The sequence below is a fragment of the Dipodomys merriami genome, unplaced genomic scaffold, assembly GCF_024711535.1.
Source record: "Dipodomys merriami isolate MVZ:Mamm:240054 unplaced genomic scaffold, mDipMer1.0.p SCAF_146, whole genome shotgun sequence".
NCBI lineage: Eukaryota > Metazoa > Chordata > Mammalia > Rodentia > Heteromyidae > Dipodomys > Dipodomys merriami.
The window spans coordinates 3,214,677-3,232,739 of record NW_027202782.1 but is presented as its reverse complement, the minus strand read 5'-3'; the positions used below and the strand labels follow the sequence as shown (position 1 = coordinate 3,232,739).

Genomic DNA, 18,063 nt, shown 5'->3' with positions numbered 1-18,063 from the left:
TGGCATAACGAGGTCTAAATTGTTTATGGAATCAGTTATGCTCTTTGAGCTGTGTGGCTGCGTGACTTTTGATTTGGACTCTCTATTGAGTGGATGCGGATGGTCTGGCTTTGGAAGTTGCCACCAGAAACCAGCCTGGGGACCACAACCAGAGTCAGTTCCCTTCTTCCTGCCACCTCCTGTCTTCAGCATCTGATGCCCCTTGTCATTCACTCAGCCCCTCGTGCCACACATCCATTTCTCATACCAGCCCTCTCTGAAAAGGGGCACGTGGGGTAGCTTTGTCCCCCAGGCCCACTGGAGGACCCCTGGTTCTGATGATGAGGGCTGAGGGGCCCTCTGAGAGTTGGAAAACTAAATATATTTTTGGAATGCATTCTATTGTTATCTTATCCTACGTAAAATAATCGACACAAATTAACAACATTCATGCATTTACTTGCTACTCTGGCTTGGAACAGCATGGCCCCTAGAAGTAGAATGTGCACCATGCTTTTATTTTTCATTTTCTAGTGATTATAAGAGGTGTATTTCACAGTAAGATGAATATAATTGCCAATCATGCCTTGTATATTCCAAAATAGTTAGAAAAGAAGATTTTGTACATATACTCAATAAAGAAATGGTAAAAGTAAGGGATGGGAAGGGGAAACAAAGGAGGAGGCTACAATGCTTGATAAGAAATGTACTCATTATCTTGCCCATGTAATTGTAACCCCTCTGTACAGTATTTTCACAATAAAAAAATAAAAATTAAAAAAAGAAATGGTAAAAGTTTAAGGTGATAGATATGCTAATCAGCCTTATTTGATTATTATACAATAAAACTGAGTCAAAATATCACATTCTAGGGCTGAGAATGTAGCTCAATGATAATCATACTTGCCTATCAGGCATGAGGCCCCAAATTTCAGCCCCAGGACAAGGAATATATCTAGATAGATAGATAGGTAGACAGACAGACAGACAGACAGACAGACAGACAGACAGACAGACAGACAGACAGACAGATAGACAGATAGACAGATAGATAGATAGATAGATAGATAGATAGATAGATAGATAGATAGATAGATAGATAGATAGATAGATAGATAGATAGATAGATAGATAGATAGATAGATAGATAGACAGACAGACAGACAGATAGGTAGATCCCATAAATATGTGCAATTCTTTTTGTTGTTGTTGCTGGTCATGGGGCCTGAACTCTGGGTCTGGGCACTGTCCCTCAGCTCTTCAGTTCAAGGCTAGTGCTCTACCATTTGAGCTTCAATGCCACTTCCGGATTTTTCTTTTTATGTGGTGCTGAGGAATCAAACCCAGAACCTCATGCATACAAGGCAAGCACTCTACCACTGAGCCATCTTCCCAGCCCAATATGTGCAATTCTTATGTCAATTGAAAATATGCAATAATTTTAAGTTATTTAAGTGAATAAAACAAGTGAAATTAGTCTTCAAAATATATTAATTTAACCTAAGTTCAACCTATAATCCATACTATATAGATAGGTACTTCCATAGGCCTTTGAAATTTAGGGTAGATTTTTGGCTCAGAAACACCTGATCTGTATTTGTGGCTCATCAGACTTATAGCTGAAGAGTATATTCCCATTACCAAGTTGTTCCAAATACATATAAAAGTTCCCTAATAACTGAAAAGAATATTGTGGGGAGAGTTGCAAATTCACATTAATTAAAATTCTAATTCCCTAGCCCTAGAATTCAATTCAGTCCCACTAAGCACATTTTGAATGCCCAGTGGCCAGATGGAGCTAAGGCTATAGTCTGGAAGCACAGATTCAGATGAGGGCCACTTCACAGTCTCCAAACACAGTTGGTGAGAATGTAAATTAGTGCAGCCATTATGTAAACCAGTACAGAGGGTCCTCAAAACCCTACAAGTAGAACTACCAACGATCCTCCACTCTTGGGCATCTATCAGAAGGAACAGAAGTCAGCATATTGTAAAGACACCTGCACACCTTCACAATAGCCAAGCTGTGGAATCCGCTGACATACCCATAAATTTAGGAATAAGGGAGATGTGGCATATATACACACAGTATATACGCACATAAAAAAAAAATGGCTAAACTATGTTAAAGCCAGAAATGGAAACTAGAGATCACCATAGAAAATGAAATAAACCAGACTCTGGAGAAAGGTATCACATTTTCTCATATGCAGAAGCTAGATTTAAAAAAAAAAAAAAAGATAAAAATAGAAGGGGGAGGGTGTTCAGCTGCTGTCTGGGTGACACGGGGAGCCGGCGGGCTGCGGCGGCCCCCAGAGATCCCCACCATGGTTCGTGCGGGTGGGTGCCGTGGGCACGCATCTCCCCGCTTCCAGCTTGCACATCTTCGGGAACCTGAGGAAGATGAACAAACGCCAGTGGCAGCACGGAGCCAGCCTTTCACAGGGGAGACCTGCTGTTCCTCACAAATTTCCCAGAAGACCCCATTAGAGCCGGCAAAATAGTTTTTCAGGTTGAAGGACGGGACATTGCAATCGTTCACCGAGTCATCAAAGTCCACGAAAAAGATAATGGAGACATCAAATTCCTGACTAAAGGAGATAATAATGAAGTTGATGATAGAGGGTTGTACAAAGAAGGCCAGAACTGGCTGGAAAAGAAAGATGTTGTGGGAAGAGCGAGAGGGTTTTTGCCATATGTTGGTATGGTTACAATTATAATGAATGACTATCCAAAATTCAAGTATGCTTTTTTGGCTGTCATGGGTGCATATGTGTTACTAAAACGTGAATCCTAATACGAGAGGCCGTTCTGGGACCAGATTGAAATGTATTCTGTTGAAAAAGAGAAAAACTAATATATTGAAATGTTCCACTTTCTGTATAAAAGGAAACCATGTGGAGACATTTTTGTCTTGTCCAAATAAATGATTCACCAGTAAAAAAAAAAAAAAAATAGAAGGGGGACCACTTTGGAGGAAGGACCACCAGGAGCTGGGAGAAAGAAAGGGTAACAGGTCATGAAACCCATGCATGCATAGTTTTCATATATGAAAATGTCATAATGAAACCCATTACTGTCTCTTGTAAAATTAATATATCCTAATAAAAAATAAATAATTTTTTAAATGTTAGACTTTCAAGTCAGTCCCACCTAAATTGAAATCTTGCCTGGGAACATGTAACTAGCTGTATGATCCCTGGCAAGTCATATAACCTCGCTACCAATACTCTCTTCACACAGCTGGTAACTGAAATCCTAGCTATGATGGGACCCTGGTGCCATCAGAACTATTCCTCCCCTAAGTCCATTGAATCTTTATCACGTTATGAACTGAGTGTGTCCCCAAAAGTTCTTGGAGTAGTGTCTTAATTCTTGGATATGGCAATATGGAGGGGTAGAGCCTCATGGGAAAAGTGGGCCTTCACATTTACTTATGCCTTTGTCTCAGAAAAGCCTTCTCTCCCACATGCACCACTGCCCCATCCACCATTCTGGAAAGCAGCAACAGGGCTGCGATTGCTCAGTCTGAGATTTGGCACCATCCAGACCCTTGAACCAAAATAACCTCTTTTCTTTATACTAGTCTCAGATCTTCTGCCTTTGGAGCACTCCTTTTACCAAAAGCTGATTCTATGAGTACATCAGGCAATTAACGTTATACTAAATAGTTTAATGATTGTAATTAAAGCAAGCAAAAATGACTTTCTAACCCCAGAAGTTAAAAGTTCTGTCCAGTCCTGTAAACATGATAGAGGCAGCTCATGGAAGGCCCTTCAGGACACTCTGTCCTCATGGTTCCACCAACACCATAATCATCTACTGATCAGCCCTCCACAGGACTGGGGAGGATTTTAATGGGTTTCAGTCAGTGGATCTGACACATACCAAAGCCTGGCACATCCCAGGAGATATCAAAAAATAAGTTGGGGGCTGGGAAGGTGGCTCGGTGGTAGAGTGCTTGCCAAGAGCAAGCAAGAGGCCCTGGGTTCGATTCCTCAGCCTCACATAAACAGAAAAATCCAGAAATGGCACTGTGGCTCAAGTGGTAGTGCACTAGCCTTGAACTGAAGAGCTCAGGGACAGCGCTCAGGCCCAGAGTTCAAGCCCCATGACCTACAAAAAAAAAGTTGGGGCTCAGTGGTAGGGCGCTTGCCTAGAATGCACACGGTTCTAGGTTTTGAACAAAAGACGGAATTAATGTAATACTTTGAGTGTAAAGGGGGTGGGAAGAATGACTCAAAGCACATCAACCTTATCTGTCATCATCTGCCAGAGGCAAGGAGAAGTAATACTGCCTATATTAGCAGAGAGCCATATGATTCAGGAAGCCTTTCCCCAACACATTGAGCACAGAGTCTCAAATCATCCTCATGTAAGTTTTAAAGATTGCTTGAATGGTTTCTGCCTATGATGCTATAAAGTCATACCAAATCAATCCTATTCATCCATCAAAATTCAATGTATCCATCATGTCCTCTGAGAAGCCTCCCCTGGCTACTTGCCCTCCACACCCCCAACATACTCTGCAGTTTTGGTGCCTTGGACACAATTGCTTCTAAGGCTACAGGTTGAATAGCATTAACCCCAAACCAAAATCCACAGTGTTCCAAAATCTGAATGTTTTTGGGGACCACCATGATGTTAACTCTGTACAAAATTACCTCCAGTCTATGGAGAGATATGTCCGAAATGTAAATAAATTTTGCGCTTAGGTTCAGGTTCTATCCTCAAGTTATTCCATTATATGTATGCATACATTCCAAATTTAAAATTCTGAAGCTCTTCTAGTCCCATACTGCCGATCATTTCAGACTGTTCCCTTGATACCTGTCCCTTCTCTTGGACATGAGTGTAGACACCTTGATAAAGATGTTCTTCATCCCTAGGCCAGCTCAGTGCTAGATGCAGGGGGTCTAAACCAGTCAGTATTGGCAGAACTGAATTGAACTGAGTGGAATTCAAGTTTTTCAAGTCTTTTTTTTTATTATCATTGTGAAAATACCGTACAGAGGGGTTACAATTACATCAACAAGGTAATGCGTACATTTCTTATCAAGCATTGTTGCCTCTTCCTTTGTTTCCCCTTACCATCCCTTCCCATTTTCCGCCCCACCCCCACCCCCGCCAAAGTTGTAAAGTTCATTTTTCAACATAAGCTCTTGTGCATCTCATTGTTGCAATGGGTCCACCTGTATCCCTCTTTAAACAATTTGCTTTTTCCCTTCCCCTCCTCAATCTTATTGTGAATTTTTTTTGGGGGGTCCGGTAGTGGGCCTGAACTCTGGGCCTGGGCGCTGTCCCTCAGCTCTTCAGCTCAAGGCTAGCGCTCTACCACTTGAGCCACAGCTCCACTTCTGGCTTTTTTCTTTTTGCTTATGTGGTGCTGAGGAATTGAACCCAGGGCCTCATGCATGCAAGGCAAGCGGTCTACCACTGAGCTACCTTCCCAGCCCTTATTGTGAAATTTTTAAATGCCCAGAGATTTGTAACATCTTATTTTTCCAGGGAAGTCCAGCACATCACTAGAGCCCAAGAGGAAGGCAAAGGTCAGGAATGAGCACATCAGAGGGAAAGAAAAGAAAGACTTTCACTTATTTTCATCTTTCATTTGCTAGGTACTCAACACATGAATTAAGCTACCATGCCACCAGATCCTGGCCACAACTTTCCACTAGGGATATAAGTAAGTAAAGAACCTAAGACTTAATAATTCAACAGAGCTTCAAGTTGAGCCAGAATTCAGCTCTACTGTTCTTTCCATATATTGAGCAACTTCTAAGCCTAGAATGACAGCTGGTGAAAGAGTCAAACATGAGGAAAAGAGAGGAAGGATGTCAGATGTTGTCCATGACCAACCCTACAGCTCAACATAAAACAGAAGGAAAATTCTCTCTGCTGAGCCACAGTACAATGGAGAAGAGAAGGAAAATGGCCTGTACAGATCTTCATTCCAGCCTACATTCTTATTCAGAACTTTCAGGAATATAAGAGGCACTTCAAAAATTACAAAAGTGGCTAGGTACTGGTGGCTCATGCCTGTGATCCTGGATTCAGGAGGCTGAAATCTGAGGATCACAGTTTGAAGCCAGCCCAAATAGAAAAGCCATGAAAATCTCCAATTAAGAAGCAAAAAATTAAATCTGGAAGAGGAGCTGTGGCTTAAGTAGTACAGTGCCAGCTTTGAGCAAAAAGGCCAAGTGAGAGCAAGAGATCCTGAGTTCAAACCATAATACCATTTTTTTTAAAGTGCATAGCAAGGCAATCTGAAGATCATTGTTTGAAGTCCACAAAGGCAGGGAATTCCATGAGACTCTTATCTCCAATTAATCACAGAAAAAGCCAGAAGTGACACTGTGGCTCAGGTGGTAAATTGCTAGCCTTAAACAAACAGGAGCTCAGGGATAGCACCCAAGCCCAGTGTTCAAGCCCCAGGACCAGCAAAGGGAGAAAAAAGCATTGATCTGAATGTCAACTCTTGTCCAGCATTAAGCCTCTTGGAACCTATTTCTCTACCTGTATAAGAGTAACAGTCTACTATGCAGATTAAATATAGACAGTCCCTCACTGATGATAATTCACCTTATTAATTTGAAACCTTATCATGGTGCAAAGCTAATCAACATACATTCACTAGAAACAAGACCTCAGATTTTGAATTTGTGTCTTTCCCAGACTGGCCATATGCAGTCAGATCTCCCACATGAACAGGCACCAGTAACCTGAGATTCAGCAACCAGTCAGCCACTCAGTGATGTGGTGAACCACCTAGCCTTCTCCAGTGTACTATGCTACAAGACTAAACATATTTAATGCATCTTCTACTTTTAATATTTTTCAAGTTATGGTAATTTTATCAGGGCATAGCCCCATTGTAGATCCAAGTGTATTGAACATATCCATTTTTAAATGCCTATTTTATGATCAATAGAAACCATTATTTTTGCAAAGTCAAAACAAGAGTCTTGCCCTCTGTGAATTTACAGTTTAGTGGAGGAAATAAACAAGGAAACTAATGACATAAATATTAGATATAGCATGGCAACTTTTTAATTAGAAGTCAAGAAAGCATACCAGCAGGCTGAATCTTTGGAGTGGGGTGGGATTCTAGGCCTGTCATCTGTTTAAATGTTTTCCTTGTCTCACATGGACCCAGATGTTCTCCAGAGGAGCTTCTAGAATCATTTCTGCATCATTGTTGCATGTTAGACTCCATCACTCTCAGAGCTGATATGTCACGTAGTCAGGAAGGCAAGTAATAATTACATTGCCCAGTACCGCCAGAGCACTTAGGCATTCAGCGTGAACCTTATGTGAAGTCAGTTCCAAAGCTATCTTTTTGACTCTGACAACATTGTGACTAATGGCTTTACTTTTGAAGTTTCTGGATCATTGAGTAAATTTGGGGGTCATTACTGTGGAGGAAAGGCAGCCTTCTCGTTCTTGATCTGTTTGTCCTCGGTATTTTTCTACCCAGAGTTTCCCATCACCATCACAATCAGCATGGGTACCCTTGACCCTGGCATAAATGCCATTTGGTTAGCATAGTTTCTACAGCAAAACAGAGAAGCAACAAGAAGGTGAACAGTACCCCACAGTAAACACCTAGAACTGCGGGGACATGTCGATCCATTCATTCAGCCCATCAATGTCGCTCTTTCTCCCCGCCTGACTTTTTTTCTCCACACACACATACTGAGAAAGCACAGTCAAAGCCAAAGGATTCTACTCCCCAGCCAAAACTGATTAAATCTGGGGCCAGTATATGGCTCAGGTCCACTCAGTTTTAGCCATTGTTCAACCAGCATCCAAGCCTGCATGGATTCTGAATGAATGGAGGTAACTCATATCTCAGATATGGTCATTTCAATACTGTTTTGGTTTTGATCATACATAGTCCCCAAAAGACCACATGTTGAAAGCTTGGTCTCAACTGCTGGCCCGATGAGGAGGTGGGACCTAAGGGGAAGAAGTTAAGTCATTGGAGGTGTGACCTTCCCTGTAAACTCCATCTCCAAATACAATTACACAAACCTACAACCACAGGAAGATTACACAAACATTCAGTCCGTGACAATAAATAATGTCAATTCTTCTACCAAAATGTCAAACTCTGCCCTTACCCCAAATCTTTTTCTACTCAATCCTACAACCCAACCCACTCCTACCCCCTAATCTGCCATATGCTGTGATTACCAGCTTCCAAAGTGTGTAGAAAGTAGGAGACACAGGACTGAGGAAGGGGCTGATGAACTGTTGATGTCTAGTGATACTCCTAATTTCTGACCCCTGGCTGCAGCCTGACTGTTGACCTTTGAGCCCCACCCATTCTCAACTAAGAGTTCCTACTCCCCATTGGACCTCAGCTCTAGCCCCCTGACTCTTGTGCCCAGCCAGCCTCACTGAGCTAGTATCTTGCACAGGTGTCCCTGCAGGATAGCATCTGCATATCTTGGTAGAGTTTCAGTATGGTTTGAGTATGCCCCCAAGGTTCATGACATAGAAGCTTGGTGCCCAATGGGATAATATTACAAGATGATGAGGGGAATCCTAGTGAGAGGTAGTTAGATCATTAAGGGAGCACTGGCTTTGGAAGGAATTGATGTTGGCCTTACAGAGTAAGTTCTCACAAGGGCAGGTGTGTTAAGAGATAGGGGTGTATTTGTTAGGAAATGGAAAAACTTGGAAAAAATTATATTAAGTGAAGTAAGCTAGGCCCAAAGAAACATAGGTCCCATGGTTTCCCTTATTTGCAATATCTAGTATATGTATGAGTCAAGCGGAAAAGGTCAGATAATGTGAGGTCAGGAAAATGAACCCTTAGATATGTATTTTAATGTTTTTTCTTTCATGCATGTGTTTCTAACGCACTTATAAGATTATCTCTTTGTTGCTTTGTATGTCCCTCCCCCACAGTATAACCCCTGCTTTCACTATATTTGATGTCAGTATAACCTGTGGAGGAGATGGGGAAAAACCAGTTGTTTAAGGATACAGGTGGACCTGTTGCAACAATGAGAAGTACAAGTTGTCATGTCCAAAACGAGCTTTACAACGTCGGTGCAGGGGGGGGGCGAAAGGGGGGGGAAGGAGAAGGATTGGGATTGGGGGGGAGGGGGGAGGCTGAGAAGGGATGTGAAGGGTAAATCAAAGGAGGAGGCTGCAATGCTTGGTAAGAAATGTACGCATTATAATGCCCATGTAATTGTAACCCCTCTGTACAGTATGTTCACAAATAAAATTAAATTAAATTTTTAAAAAAAGGATAGGGGTGTGGTTCAGTGGCAGAGTATTTGAATACCATGTCAGAGAGCTACTGAGCAAAGCCTCTGAAGCCATGTACACACTTGTCCCCTTTCGCGTGTGGTTGTTTCCTTTCCACTTCTCTGCGTGTAGTAAAACAGCCAAGGATGCTCTTGCCAGAGGCCAAACAGATGGGGCAAACCAATCTCAGACTTTCAGCCCTCAAAACTGTAAAAAGCTAAATAACCCTCTTTTTTGTATGAATTTCCCAATCATTTTTGTTATCATCACAAAAGGGGGACTAAGACACAGCATTACCAAGAGATTAGTATACAGGCTGGTTCTCAGGGAAATATACCAATCTAAATGCCAACCTTCAATGATCTTCAAATATCTTCATCGAACACATCATCAGAGACTATGGAAAACCTACTCTGAACCAAGTGGACTGACTGGAAGTTTCCAGCTCCTCATCTCAGGATCACTGTAGAGCCATCATCATCTGGAAGGGGAAAGAACATACAAAGGAGGCAGCTTAGAAACTTGCCTCTCGTGCCATGCTCACATAGCTTGGCTTGATTCCTATTGCTATAACAAAATCCTTAAGTTTAGGTAATTATAAAGAGTTCACAGCTTTGGAGCTGAAAGTCCAAGACCAGGGAGTTCTGCCTCTGGTGAAGGCCATATCGCTGTCTCACCCAATGTGGTATATGGACCTGGCAGGAACACATGTGAAAGGAAGAACCTAACCCAGGCTTGAATTCTGGGATCACAGGATATAAGAAATGTCCCCAAGGGCCTGTGCAGCATGTGTGTTGGAAATGGGTGAGGAAGAGGATGCTAAACTTCAAGAGACAGAGATGGCCAAGTGTCCTCAGGCTGATTTTGTTTTATGATGCATACAGCCCTATAAAGCACGGAGAAGAAGAGATAACTGTAATGGAAGATCATCCCTGTGGCCCTTCAGACTTTAGAGATGGAGGCTCCTTTGAAAAAGGGAGTTGAGTTTCAGAATATCTAGATAATGGAAATGATAAGCTAATTAAGCTGTCAAATTTCTGTTGAGGAAAGACTAATTAAAATGTCAGAATAGCAGGTGGCTTAATCCTAAAATGTTAGCTACTCAGGAGGCTAAGATCTGAGGACCATAGTTCAAAGCCAGCCAGGGCAGGTATATCCATAAAACTCTTGTCTTAAACTAACCAACAAAAAAGCTGGAAGTGAAGCTATGACTCAAGTGATAGAGCATTAGCCTTGAGCAAAAAAGCTCAGGCACAGTATCTAGGCCCTAAGCTCATGCCCTAGAACTGGCATCAAAAAAGCAACAAAAAGTCAAAATAGGGGAATACAATAGAGTTGATGTTAGGGAAATGAACACTAAGATATGTATTCAAATGTTTTTTTTTCTTTCATGGGAGTGTTTCTAACACATTTTTAAGATTAATTCTTTGTTGCTTTGTATGTCCCTCCCCCATGGTATAACCCCTGCTTTCATTGTATTTGATGTCGGTATAATTTGTGGAAGGGAAGGGAAAAAACAAATTGTTTAAATAGGGATACAGGTGGACCCATTGCAACCATGAAATGTACAAGTTGTTAGTCAAAAACAAACTTTACAACTTTGGAGGGGCAGGGGAGAAGGATTGGGTGGGGGAGCAGGGGGAGGATGGGATGGGATGGGAAGGGGAAACAAAGGAGGAGGCTACAATGCTTGATAAGAAATGTACTCATTACCTTGACCATGTAATTGTAACCCCTCTGTACAGTATTTTTACAATAAAAAAAAACAATAGAGTTGTGAGATGAAATATCACTTCCACTAGTACCAACATCCATTGTCTTACTTCTTTTCATGTGTCAATTGGAAGTACAGGTTCAGCATGTCCAACCTGAAAATCCAAAATCTGAACTAGGTGCACTGTCTTGGAAGGATTCAAATCCTTATCAGTTCTCACAAGATTGGATTGTTCTAGAATGAGCAAGCCTGGCTCCTGAATTTCTCCCACACCTGCTGCTCGACTGCCCTTCTCACACATGCTCTTGTCACAGTGCCATCTGTCATGTCATGATGTGACCACATGGCTCTCCCAGAGCAGAATACACATACACACACACACACACACACACACACACACACACACACACACACACACACACACACACTCCTAGCATATCCTAGATCACCATGAAACAATTAAGGAGGATATTTTTCTTAAGTAAAAGGAAATCCTTACCCTCCACACTATTCAGATGACAGTATTGACAAGAAAACTATTATTACAGGCTCATGCCTGTAATCCTAGTTACTTGGGAGACTAAAATTGGGAAGATCATAGTGGAAAGCCAACCCAGGCAGAAAAGCTTATGAAACTGTTTTTTTAACAAAGAATTGAGCTGTTATCCTAACTAAAGCAATAAGCCTAAAAATAGGTGCATTAGATCCTAGTACCACACCTGGGTAGAGAGTGAGAGCCTAGCTTTAAAATAACTAGTACCAGTGGCTCATCTATAATCCTAGCTACTCAAGAGGCTGAGATCTGAGGATCAGGGTTCAAAGCCACCAGGGCAAGAAAGTCTGTGAGACTCTTATCTCCAATTAATCAGCAAAAAAAAAGCCAGAAATGGAACTGTGGCTCAAGTGGAAGAGTGCTAGTCATGAGCTAAAGAGCACCCAGTTCAAGCCTCAGAAAGGGCACAAAAAACAATAATAACCAGTACAAAAAAAAAGAGTCAATTAGAGACATGGATAAGTGGTAAGGTACCAGCCTAGCAACTGTGAGTTCAAACCCCAGTACTACAAAAAAATTGTTTTTCTCATAACTATTATTCATATATCTATTTCACAGTAACTAATAAAAGAGAATAGATACCAGGAAACCAAATACTACATTCTGTTCCATGGGAGTATATAAGGTCCAATTGAGAATATGACTCCAAAATGTAAGAAACCATGCTTAAATTGCAAACATGTGATAGTGCATAGCACTATGAAGTCAAATGCTAAATTACATCAACCCAACTACTGGGATAGGGCGTCAATGGGGCATGAACAGTCACAGTGTTTGTAACTGCAAGGCAGAAGAAAGAAGACAAAAAGAAGGTCATGAGGTGGGGCTGGGAAGGTGGCTCAGTGGTAGAGCGCTTGCCTTGCATGCATGAGGCCCTGGGTTCGATTCCTCAGCACCACATAAGCAAAAAGAAAAAAGCCGGAAGTGGTGTTGTGGCTCAAGTGGTAGAGTGCTAGCCTTGAGCTGAAGAGCTGAGGGACAGCGCCCAGGCCCAGAGTTCAGGCCCCACAACCGGACCCAAACACACACACACACACACACACACACACACACACACACACACACACACACACACACACACACACACACACACACACACACACACACACACACCCTTCTCCTTAGCTGTCATGACTAATTGTCCTAGACCTCAGGCTGAGGCCCTGTCCTTTGGATGTGAAATCATATCACTTCTAGGAAGCAGATGGTCCTCCTGTAGCTAGAATCATGGCTACAGCATTCTTGGACCCATGTGGGAACTTCAGTTACCAGAGCTTTTGACATACCCTTTTGTTGTTCTTCCTTTTCTGACTGCTACCAAGTTTGTAGGATTGCAGCTCCTGGTGTTAGCAGCACCATCCATTAGCATTCCAGTCATCACTCGCCATTAATTCCTCGAGCACTCCATTGGCACATCAGTTATCAACCATCTGGTACATCCTTTCACTTCTGCAGTTATTTACATATGGCAGTTACCCAAGTTAATGTGGCCATTTAGACAGCCAGGTTTTCACTCATTTCCAAAACTCATTCACAGGGATAACATTTTGTCAATATCAAATCAAAGCATTTTAACCCCACCTCCTCGTTTACATTGTTCCAGGACAGAAAACAGCAAGAACATTTCCTCTTTAAAAAGAAAATAGACTTAAAAGTCTGACACTACAAAACAGAAACGGATTTGCTAGAATCTGTTTGAAAAAAAGAAGACCAAGATCTGGATACCAAAGGCTAAGGAAGAGAGATCCAAGTCCAAGGAATTATGAGAAGAGGAGGAGGCAGCCAGGCAATGACACAGGAGGGCATGGGTGTTAGAGGAAGGGCCCACCTACTCTTCATGAGGGACTTTTAGAATGGGCTGCCTTGAATGTCTTCTAAGAGTCCCTCTTCTCCCTTCACCCCAGGATATCCAGTGTCACCTTGGAAAAATGAGAAAGATAAAGAGTGAGGGTTAAAAAAATACTTGGACATTGTTATCTTAAAAAAATCAAGTTTGTCAAAGAACTCCCACTCATCTGGTGGAACCACTACTAAATATCCCCATGCTACTGATCATATGTATGGTGTATAGTGTACACCGTTATAGGTTATAGACTGTGATAGACAATTTGCTCCAGGAAAGTTAGAATGAACTTGTGACTTTAAATGAGCATCATTATTCCACAATACTGTGAAATTTGGGAAATTATGTAATCACTTAACCACAATTTAAAAAAAAAAACCTTGGGGAAGGTAGGGAGGGAAGGGATGGTAGGGGGAAAACAATGGAGGGGGTTACAATGCTCAATAGGAAGTGTACTCATTACCTTGCTCATGTAACTGTATCCCTCTGTATAGTATCTTTACAATAAAAATTTTTTAAAAAACTCAAGTTTGTTACCTACAAATCAAATTTTTAAATCTTAAAAAAATTGGTGGGGGTGGGGGTAGGACCGGGTGGGGGGAGGAGGGGAGTATGGGAAGGGATGGGAAGGGGAAACAAAGAGGAGGCAACAATGCTTGATAAGAAATATACTCATTATCTTGCCCATGTAATTGTAACTCCTCTGTACGGTATTCTCACAATAAAAATGTTTTTAAAAATCTTTAAAAAAATCTTAGAAGTGAGTTTTGAGATATTAGATGATTTATTGACAAGATGGAGAAGCAATGCTATGAATGAGAGAATTTACAGCCTCCAACACTCAGCAACTTCTGTCAATTCCACTTTCCCTCACTGACTTTGAATCCATAGGAATTCAATGCCTTCATCTGAGGAACAAAACAACTTACCATCTCCATCTTAAAGAGGAAATTACATTATGGAGGAGTATTTACTTAAGAGAATAAAACAACTGAACACCTTAGGAACACAATTTGCCTAGAAAGAATGTAATTTCAGCTAAAGAAGTGGATAGGAAGCTCTGGCTAGTGTTTGATATGCTAATTGTGCTGGTCATCTAATATGAATTTATTATTAATGTCAGCTAACATTTACGAAGCCTTTATTATGACTAGATGGTGTGCTAAGCGCTGACATTCGCCTCAACCCTTTGAGGGAGGCAATTATCTGTCTTCATAACCAAGGATCAGTACTAAAAGAAATATCTGCTCTATTTATTAAATTTCATGTACAAAATCCTTGTGCTTTCACTGGCTGGTGAAACAGTTAAATCCATGTGATTGCAAAGGACTACATTCAAGAGTATGGGGTCCATTATCTTGGAAATAAATGACCACAGATAAATGGCCATCTCAGCCAGCACTGAAATGTCCTTACCTCTGATGTGGAGATCACAGGGCTGTAGTACACCTAGTACACTCGTATCAGTCTGCTTTGCTAAAACCTACCTTGGGGCATAGGCCAGACATTACTGTTAACTTTTCTTAACTAGTTTTTCAACTCTCCCTCAGTAAGGAAATCCATCTTGTTAATTCCAAAGTGAGTATATGAGTGTGTGTGTGTGTGTGTGTGTGTGTGTGTGTGTGTGTGTGTGTGTGTGTGTGTGTGATGCTCTCCTTTGGCTGGTACTCTACCACTTGAGCCACATCTCCATTTCTGGCTATTGCCTGGTTAATTGGAGATAAGGGTCTTTCAGATTTGTCTGCCAAGACTGGCTTTGAACCACAATCCTCAGATCTCAGCCTTCTGAGTAGCTAGAATTAAAGGCATGAGTCACTAATGCCTAGTTAAATTCCAGACTCTTGATGGAAGCCTTCCAGATGGCTAGTCTCATTATGGCCCCCAGCCTGTTACTGCCTCTTTTGCCTGCCCATAGCAAACAATCTGCAGACATGGTCAGAGGTTGGCCTGTGGCATTCACTCTTGAATGTAGATTGACAAGCCTGGCTGATTTGCCATATACCATAAGACCTCTGAGCTTTAGTTGCCTTTGCCATCTATATATTCCCATCTATGTGTAGTGGTGTATGCCTACAGTCCCCATACTCAAAAGACTGAGGCAGCATGACTGTGAGTTCCAGATAAGTCTGTGTCAAAAATAAAGAAATGTTATCTGATTTGTAAGATCGTTGTGCTGATACTTTGACCAAATGCATAAAAGCCCTAAGCCTAGAATCTGGCACACAGGATACATTAACTGCTATCACTACTCTCACTATTACTAGTAATCACTACAAGCAAAAACAGTTGCTGCACCAAATACTTTCCTAAATACTAGTCATGTGGGAATAATCCTGAACAGTCAACTTCTCCTTGACTTTCATGCTAAAAGACTAGCGTAAGAAGATGCTCTTAAAAACCCTGCATTGATGAGTGGTGGATCAATTTGTTCAGGTCTATTCTAGAGACAGGCTGGTAGAAAATGGCTTCTAGTAACAAGAAAAAATACAATATTGTATTTCACCCCAGGTAATGAGAAGTGATGGAGAATTTGAAAACCTCCCTGGGGAGGCCTGTAGTTGAGCCCCTTCTCTGTTCAAGAACTAAGCTGGCTGAAGGGTTTTATAGCTGTCAAGAAACTGTATAAATTCCGCCTGGCTTTTTGATGTCTTTATAACTTTTTTTTGTTCAATGTTAACACGTTTATTATAGGAAACTGCTTTTTTTGTTGTTGTTTTTGTTTGGGAGGTGTTGCCACAATAGAATTTCACATAATCCCAATGGAACAACTTACTGACATTTTGATATATGGCCTAATCTAGTGTGTGTGTGTGTGTGTGTGTGTGTGTGTGTGTGTGTGTGTGTGTGTGTGTGTGTGTGTGTGTGTGTGTGTGTGTGTGTGTGTGTGTGCCAGTCCTGGGGCTTGAACTCGGCCTGGGCCCTGTCTCTGGGATTATTTTGCTCAAGGCTAGTACCACAGCTTCACTTCTGGCTTTTTTTGAGTAGTTATTGGAGATAAGAGTCTCATGGGGCTGGGAAGGTGGCTCAGTGGTAGAGCGCTTGCCTTGCATGCCTAAGGCCCTGGGTTCGATTCCTCAGTACCACATAAGCAAAAAGAAAAAAAGCCAGAAGTGGCGCTGTGGCTCAAGAGGTAGAGCGCTAGCCTTGAGCTGAAGAGCTGAGGGACAGCGCCCAGGCCCAGAGTTCAGGCCCATGACCGGACCCAAAAAAAAAAAAAAAAAAGTCTCACAGACTTTCTTGCCCAGGCTATCTTCAAACCATGATTCTCAGATTTCAACCTGCTGAGTAGCTAGGATTATAGGCCTGAGCCATTGGCCTAATCTTAATTCAGTTTTACAAATCCTCTTACAATTTCCCTTTATGCTAAAACTCAAAGCAACTGAAGTACTCACTGTCTCCAACTCCTGGAAGCTTTGTTCTCCTTGACCTCACTCTAAGCAGGCTTCCACCACTCCCTTAGCCAAAGGGCTCTTATAGAGGTCAAGGGTGACCTCCATATTTCTCACATTTCTCAGCCTTCTTCTGAGCTACTCTGTGCATGGCTTTGGCTCAGCCTCCTTCTTCTGTACCACTTCCAAAACATTGACTGCATCTGTTTTCTCTGCTTCTCTGATTTTCTCCATTTCTTTGCAATTTTTCTTCTTTTCTAGAACCTCCCAAACCTGGAGGCCCAAGTCTCAGGCCTCTCAGCCCTCTCCAATTCTGGGGTTTCTCATCTGGACCCATGGCTGGAGATAGTGTCTCTGTTCTTACTCTAAGTTATGTCCTAGCCCCAACCTCTCCCCCATGCAAGGAAAAAATATAAATTCTGCACTTAATAATTAACATAGAATGCTTCTGTGACCCCAAAATATGTGAGGATTGCTCCCTACCAGCAAGCAATAATCTTTCTACAGCAGCAACTAGCTTAGCCTCTAATCTAAATCAAGTCTGATGCCACTTGCCTAGAAGGAGCTGGCTGAGTCCCCAAGACTCAAGCCCAGCCCCCACCCACCCACCCACCTACTCCTCCCACCCACTCCGCCCTCATATGCCAGGTGCAAGTCCAGGCCTCAGGATTCTCTGGCCTGGCTATAAAATGGGGTTCCCTTAACTGGTCCCTTGGGTTTCTGATGCTGGGGAATTGGAACGGGTTCTTTCCTCTGAGCACATGGCTGGGTTCCCCTGGCAATTGACCTTCCTGTCCTATGGTTATCTGAGGACCTTGCCAAGCTCACCTCTTTAACCTAATTCAAGTGTGCTGAAAAGAGCTAGCTGTAAGTAAAAATACATAAATAAATGAATGATCTTTCCCCTTATTCCAGAAGCTATTTCAGAGGAACCAAAGACAAAAGGGCAAATATTTTAGTCCCATAGTGAATAACCAGGTTACAGGAGCTGCAAGCTAAGAATTTAGGATTAAAACTTATGTACCTTTCCCATAATAGCTTACCTGAACTCCAGACTCCCCTCTGGAACTCTCCAGGCATTTTCTAACTTATTGTTAGAATTTTCTAACTCCTTGCCATTCTCCTTACTATGATTGGTACTTAGGAGCTGTTTTTGCTCAGAGCACAACTTCTAACCTGAGCCTGTAAATGCTCTGTCTCCATTTTACATCTGCCTTGGCTCTGAACCATTCTCTCCCATTTCCTAAGTCCCTGCTGCAGTTTGGATGGAGTTTAATCCCTCTCAGAGGCTCATGTGCTAGAATCTTGGACCCTAGTGGAA

At 42.0% G+C, this 18,063-nt stretch overlaps 1 pseudogene; it reads left to right on the top strand.

Annotated features, from left to right (window-relative positions):
- The first annotated feature begins 2,271 nt into the window (after nucleotides 1-2,271).
- LOC138826631 (signal peptidase complex catalytic subunit SEC11C pseudogene) lies at nucleotides 2,272-2,849 on the top strand (annotated as a pseudogene).
- The last annotated feature ends 15,214 nt before the right edge of the window (nucleotides 2,850-18,063 follow it).